The sequence below is a fragment of the Coloeus monedula genome, assembly GCF_965178545.1.
Source record: "Coloeus monedula genome assembly, chromosome: 4".
Lineage (NCBI taxonomy): Eukaryota > Metazoa > Chordata > Aves > Passeriformes > Corvidae > Coloeus > Coloeus monedula.
In genome coordinates, this window is record NC_138784.1 from 26,982,118 (window position 1) to 26,989,755 (window position 7,638).

At 46.3% G+C, this 7,638-nt stretch overlaps 1 protein-coding gene across 3 annotated transcripts in view; it reads right to left on the reverse strand.

The window, feature by feature from the left end:
- The window catches only part of TCF20 (transcription factor 20), a 133,736-nt gene extending 126,098 nt beyond the window's left edge, over nucleotides 1-7,638 (reverse strand). For all 3 annotated transcript variants that reach the window (XM_082280225.1, XM_082280224.1, XM_082280222.1), the window contains exon 1: nucleotides 7,410-7,638. The gene's annotated coding sequence lies outside the window, so the exon portion shown is untranslated. The remainder of the gene's footprint in view (nucleotides 1-7,409) is intronic.

The window sequence follows — 7,638 nt, forward strand, 5'->3', positions numbered from 1 at the left end:
CTAGAGCAACCATTGCAAGAGCAGATAAACTACCCCCAGGCAGGGCAGATTGCATGAAAATTCAGCAAGGTGATCCAGGAAGAGACTGGCTTACAGGAACACCCATCATCATGAGCCAGAGGAAAAGAGTCACCAATTACAAGCACAGTAGAAGATTTGCCAGAAGAACAACAACAACAAAAAAATCAGCAAGTATTTACATGAGAAGAGAAAGAGATGTAGGTGGAAGATAAATCTGCCAGGATACATATCTCCATCCAGGAGGAGTGAAAAAAAGGGAGACTGCAGAGATGAAACCCCAGACAGCCCATGCATCTGTACGCATCCCCCAGCTAATACCCACTACATCAATCAGAACAATGGCAGCTCCAGAGAAGACCTCCATAATCCAAGCTCCTTCACTAACATCTTCCCCAGAGGCTGCATGCATGTGCAAAGGAATGGAAAAAACCCATACTTCTCAATGAGATTACTTCCAGCATTTTCTATATTGCTCCCACTCTTACAAATGTGTCTTTAAAAAAAATATTGCAGCTGGCTTATGTATGTGTCAGTTTAAAAAAACCCCAAACACAGCCTTGAAAACAAAGACACTTTGTATTCACCATATCCAGTGGCATCATTATTTAATATCAATGCACTGATTCTTTCCTTTATTCACTCCATCCTTGGAACACAAACCCACTGTAACAGCCACCCAGAGTATAATCTTACCATGCAATGCGACACAACCCTATAATAACCTTTTTTTTGCCATGTCTTCGACTACCAATGAGAAGAATTTAGGTTTAAATGTTTCAAAAACCCAACCCAACCAACTACAGTACAGCATGAAACAAATCTCTAACTCTCAAAGCTGAAGCAAATTCCCTCATCCCTCCCAATGGCTTTCCTTACTTGAAAATGGCTGCACAAACATTTCTAATTTGTGCACCACACCAATTGCAACCTGCCCCTCCTGCCAAGTACAGCTGCTGGGTCAGTCCACACATGCACAGGCTCACTGCATCCTGCTGCTTCTGGCACACTGCTCTTCACTGACATCATTTCCACCTTCATGCTGTAGAAAATTCACCAGACAGGCACTGTTTCTGCTCCTTTAGCCATAAGGCAATTGCTGTAGGCCAACAGATGCCTCCATCTCATCTCCAAATGCACACTCCAACCTGCACTATGCCCCAGCTAAGCAGATGCTTGGGCACGTGTCTCATTGGACACACGTCCTCCCTGCAGCCACCACGGGCTAATGCAGTTACACCGATCCATCAGTGGCAAAGCCGAGGCAGAAACACCATCCCTGCCAGTCAGCAGAAGCAAAGTTTGCCTTGGCCAGTTCCCATGGAGCCAGAGCTTCATCTCACCCCCGGAACAAGATGGCACTACATGGTTCTACAATACCACAGCAATGTCCCACAAGGCCTTCCCAATTTCTGCTAGTGTCTGAAAATTAGCTAGGCAGTAGCATCTGGAACAACTGCAAGCCACAGTTCGGAGATGGAGAGACTTCCTCCTGGTGCTGTGGTACCCAGCTCCAGGCCTGGCTCACCACGGCATGCAGAAAATTCTCCAGATGTCTCCTCTCCTTGTCATTTACCCCAGACCACCTGGTCCCACCAGCTCCAAGGGTCTCGGTCCAAAGAGCCACCATCACCAGGTTTGGGGAAGCTCTTTTACAAACTTGGCCTACAGCTATCCCAGCAGGCAGTTTCCTTTTGCCCTCATAAAGAATGATTACAGCTACTATTTTTTGAACCCGTTAATAATAATACATGAGCCTAATAATAATAATTCTTAGGCTCACAGCAATGGGCTCTCAGGAACTACAGTATGTCTCTGATTGTAGAGGCAGTGAAACTCAACCTTTTCCCCTTTTTTCCCCCTTTTGAAAACACTGCTTGGGAATGAAGTCAGCATCTGGAGGCACACGAGTATATCTGAGGGAAAGAAGAGGTGCAGGGGGGAAGGGAGGGATCTGAAAATGAAGGCTGAGGGCGAGGCTTCACATTACAACTGAACCAGGCTAATAGGTCACTGCTGCCAAAAAAGGGGGGGCCCCATTTTCACCTTTCTTTCATTCCTTACCTTTCACTGCTGGCAAAACAAATCTCACCCCTCCTGCACGGCAGCTTTGATACGAGTCTGAACCTGGTGAGCAGGTTCAGCTCTCTGTCCCAGGAGAAAACAATTCACTTTTTTATGGTTTTGGGCAAGTCAGCTTTCTGAAAGCTGAACAAGCTGTATCCACAAGGCAAGGAATATGGCCCCAGAGCCAGGAGCAAGGCACGATCACCCCCCTTAGGAGGAGTGAATGGTTAGATTGGGTCAGCCACAGCAAGAAAACCCATCCTAACCCACATGAAACCGCAGTTTCATCCAACAAGGATACTGGTCAGCACAAAACAAGCGGCCTAGCTGAAAAGCCTGCAACAGAGGTGTTTGCAAGTAATCTTAAAACAGGTAGTTTTACCTGTTATTAAGGTGTCCTTACCAGTAGCATTTATGAAGGCAGCCATGCAGATAAAAAACAACACTAAAACTGAGCAGAACTAAACTACACAGAAAATACAAGAGGTACTGCAGGATTTCCAATAATCATCTTCCCTATTTCTAAATTCGGCTCTGTTATTATCAAACAAGATGGCTGCCTTCATCACTATGTTAAAAAAATGTCTGTTTTCATTACTAACTTAACAGTTAGTTTCAGGGTGCATTTTTCTTTTCCCATTAGCTTCTACATCATCAGATGAACAAAAATAATGCTTTTCTTTTATTAAAAAAACCCAAGCCCATATTAACTCCACTGTCTTTATTTCTCTCCACCTCCTCTGCTCAATTACTAGAAGCAATTTACCGACAATAAATGTAACTTCACAGCTGCCTGTATGAAGTATTCTCTTCACTTTATAGATGAGGTTACAGGCTATACAGAAATTAATATCAGCAAGGTCTACTTCAAAGCTGGATAAGCAAGAGGAACAGATGCACTCTTAAAGAATACAGATCATGACTGTACTCTAGTAAAACCAGCAATAAAGAATTAAGAATGTTGCCAGTTGGATATAAATTCTTTGAATGTATCTGCTTAAACACAGTAACAAACAAAAGCTTGCTTTGAGGTTTTGCTTGGGTTTATTCTGTTACTATTAGGAACAACATCATGAGATTTCAGACTTACCACTCACAGACCAAACATGCTCGCTTTACTAGTAAACATTGCTCAACTGCTTACCTCATGGACTCAAAGAGGGTCTCTTCCCAGTTGGTGCATGATCACCAGGAATCTGCAGCTAGAGATTCTGTACATAATTTTAATCGATATAGATAAGCAAGCCAGGAGAGAGTCCAGTGTTTTCTGACATAGCCTCATGGGCTTTGGCAGAGCTAGGAGGAGCAAGAACCTGTATCTTTTGTTAAAACTGCCAGCCGTGACTATGAAAAAGCACTGGGAGTAGCAACACTAAAGGGGAAAAAAGAAATCCAAAGGTGCAGTTTTGTGCAGGCACTCTTCTGATGATAACTGCTCCTTAAGGCTTAATAAAAATGCACAGCCAACTTGTCTTCTTCCACACATTATCAGAGCTCAGAAATAGAACCTGAGTCTAGTTACACAACTCAGCAGGCACAGCTTCTCCTAGGAAGCAACCACCACTGGCATGCAGGTACTCCAAAGGCTGAGTCATCTCAACAGGCCCTTCAAGGGAAAATAATCCTATTAAGAATTGGTGGGTTGGCATTGAAGTCAAAAAGGAGTGTTAATTTTGGCAGTTAATTACACTGGTTCCACTCCATCCATTTTCTACCAAACCTAACACCTGTAGGTTAGTAACTTTACCACACTTCTCCATCCACCCCCAAGGTCCTTTCTTGACACTATCCCCTCTTTAGCCAGCAACCAGCCTGTCATTGCCCATGTTTCCTTATCCCTGACTAACACAAACTAGTATTTGTACAATCACAGAGCTTGAAAAACTAATTTAGGACTTAGGCCTTCATTTTTAGCCCGTGTACAAATACCTTCACCTGAGAACAGGCTACAGCACTCCCCCCTCTCCCGAACTCTTCCTAAGGGGATGGACTGAGAAAGAAACCAGAGGCTTAGGTCGAGAATTTTATTTTTGAGACTGGTAGATCTGCTGTGGAGACTGATCCACTGATATTTTTTCTAATATAAGGGACATATAAAATGCCTAGAATTTGATATCTGCTTTTTAATTAAATTGAAATAAGTAAATCACAGCCTGTTGCCATGGAGAATGAACAGACACAGCCTCTTGACTCCAGGGCAGGATCAAGCAGGAAAGGCAGACAAGGCTGTGAAATTAAAAACACCTATTTTAAAGCAAATGGTCTTGATAATTAGCAAAAAACGTGGCATAGGGAAATAATATAACCATATGGCAGGAAGTGGTTTTCAAGGTGAACTGCAAAGCCGTTTTAAATAAATGAATAAACTGCTGGAACTGCTGGGTCACCCACAGAATCATATATGCAGGATTAAACATGATTTGAAAAATACACTGAAAAATAGCATTTAGCTCTTCTTTCACTTTGCTGCCTATAGCCTGCATCTGTGTCTGTTCTTATTTTTAAGGACTTGTTTCAAGCAATTAATGCTTGCACCTATTTGCAGTTACCAGAGAGTCATCAAATTCAGACATTTTCAAAAGCCTTGCCGTTTACCCTGAAGCCAGAACCAAGTTTATGGGACATAAAACCTTTTATCGCTTACTCAGTGTCATCACACAATCCTGGTCAGGTCATCAGACACTAATAATCATTCCTGAATCTGTGCATCCTTGTTATGACTTCCATGACAAAGTGACTTTGGAGGGAATTTGCCCTCCACACACCATGTGCCCCATCCTGTGCTATACTTCTCAAGAAGCACAGCTCAGAGAGAGTCAAAAGGTAACTCTGGTTTATCAGTGGGAGGCTGATAGCGGATCCACACTTGGCTGGTGGACAAGGGCCTCACACACTCCCTTCCCAGTTTGTCTGGAGCACAGGACATCAAAATATTCCACCCCTTTTAAGATACTTCTGCTCTGCTCAGATCTAAAAGGGCTGCAGCAAGGAAACTCCCTCATCACCTTTGTGATCCCAGCCAGGGCAAATCTGAGCAAGACTGTCTAACAATTTCCAGTGAGCATGTGGCCAAAGTGCATCAAATTCATAACAGCTTAAAATACTTGAAATAAATTCTACCTGATGACTCAGTTTCAAAAATGTGCTGTACATTTTTTTGAAGGGAAGGGACAGATGAACTAACTTGCACTTCAAACATCCCATCCGCTCTAGAGAAAAAGCCAACCTTTTCTCCTACTTTGTGAAGACACAAGTTGTCAGCCACAGTCATTCAGTCTTCCACAGCAGTTAATGATCCATGTGAAACAAACTCTCAGGGTCTCAGATCAGACCCTTGTGATACAGTTAGTTGGTTACATTTAAAACCAGTCACATTCTCAACCCTCAGCAGTATAACTTGAGCTGGCTATTGACAAGTTACCTTCTGTTTTCCACCATGACCAAGAAACACCCACAAGCTGAGGAGAGTTGGGACGGGAATCTTGGGAAAAGAAAGAGTTGTGGAAAAATGCACAATTAAAATTAGTATTCTCTGTTTTCACAGTTTTGCCCAGTTTTGGAACATTTGCTGCTTTGACTGAAGTCACGCTGCTTAAGATGTTTGGCTTCCATCAAACATAAACTTCAGGTCCAAGTCTGAATGAAGATAAGCATACTCTTGCAAATCTGGTTCACCCTGAAAGACACCAGTTCCTTAAAAATGGGGTGGGGGCAGTACATGTGGGCTACTTCACAGTCTTGGAACAGTCGAGGCTAACAGCAGTATCTGCCCAACCTCTTTGTTCACGCACCCCACTTCTTTCCAAACCCTGCAGTGAGAGGAGCTGTGAAACACCTCAGGATGCATCAGCTGCACTGGAAAGTGCTACACACCCTTGGCTTCCTCACTGCCCACCACCTTCCCTGGCATGCCATCAGTTTCCTACTGCTTGAACCACAGTCATGCAATACCACCCGAACACAAATGGCTTTGCCAGACACTGTTTCTGCCCTCACAGGCACCTTGCACATAGAGGGCAGCAGGTGGCTTGTTTCTCCTCACCTCATAGTTCTACTTATGTTTAATTTTGACTTAAAGAGATTTAACACAATCATAAAGGCTGGCCAAGCATCTCCCTTTGAAAGGGAACTGCGTTTTCTTCTCCATCCACACAAGCCAAGATAACCATGCAGAGGAAGACTCCTTCCCAGGGACACTCCCAGTTGGACAGAGCCAGGGTTTAGGGGCGCCTCTGTTAGAACTCAAGCCAGTGGCCACTTGGCACATGAAGGAAGATGCTAACCATGCCCAGGAGAGATTATTTTCATATCACAGCATACAGTTACCAAAAGTAAAAGCAAGCCAAAATAAAAACAAAAAAATCAAAACAAAAAAACCCAACAAAACAAAACAACCCCCCAACAACAACCAAGAAAACACCCACTTCAACAACAACCAAAACCAAACAAAAAAACCCCACACCATCCCTCACACTGTTCCCTTCAGCAGCATCACACTGAACCGTACACACAACAGAGGGGCCAAGCACCCTGCCCAGGCTGTCCACAGATCCTCATTCCCATCACCCGTGTCACTTCCCTGTAAGCCCCTCCTGCACTCCCAGCAAAAATCCCCAGGATCTCCTTCACCCACCCACAAACTTCTCCTGATATCTATGCCCCCGGGACCCCTTCAAGCCCCACAAGCCGGAGAGAAGGCTTCCCAAACAAGCAGAGACTTCAGACGCCAGCCTTGCTGGGGTGATTTTTCCCCGGCCGTGTGGCTGCCGGGGCTCCCAGCGGGAGTTTCCAGCCGTAAACCTCGGCGGCTCGAGGAGCGTGTGGCACACGTGCGCGCCCGCCACTGTCAACAACTTCCAGCCACTGTCCCAGTGGGCAAGTCTCGGTGGGCGGGGGGCTGCCTACCACCGCCAGCAGTGATCTGACTTGGGAAAGGACGCTCGTAAGCAGGACAGCGCTTTAACAAAAATAAAGATCACCTTAATATTTTCTCTAACAGCCAGAAAGGTCACGACGTGGAGGTCCATAAGGGGGGAGGGGAAAGAGATGGGTGAGGGGAGGGGAAGGAGGGGGGGTGGCAACGCACAAACCCCCGCGGTTTTAACTGTTTGATTTCCGTAAAAAATGAAATCACATGAAGGAATTGGAGATTAACGAGACGGACAGACCCCCACGCGCGGGGGCTGCCCGAGCCCCCGCCCGCCCTTCACACGCGGGAAGGCGGCGGAGGGACCCGGGGGAGCGGGGCTGTGGAAAACAAATAACACCCCCACCAAACGCCGCACACGCCAGGGTCACACACACACACCCCCGCCGCCGCTTACCTGTGCGGGCCGGCGGCCCTCAGGGTCCCATGGCAGCCCCGTCCCGTCCCGCCCCGCCCCGCCCCGTCCCGCGGCGGGCACAGGAGCTCCCGAGTCTTTGTTGCGCGGAGGGGAACGGGAACGGGAGCGGGTCCTGTCAGCTCATGTGACGCGGAGGTCTCGGTCTCCGCTGCTCCTCCTTGCTGCTCTCCCCTGCCCGCCCTCCACCGGCGCTCAGCGCAGGCCCCGC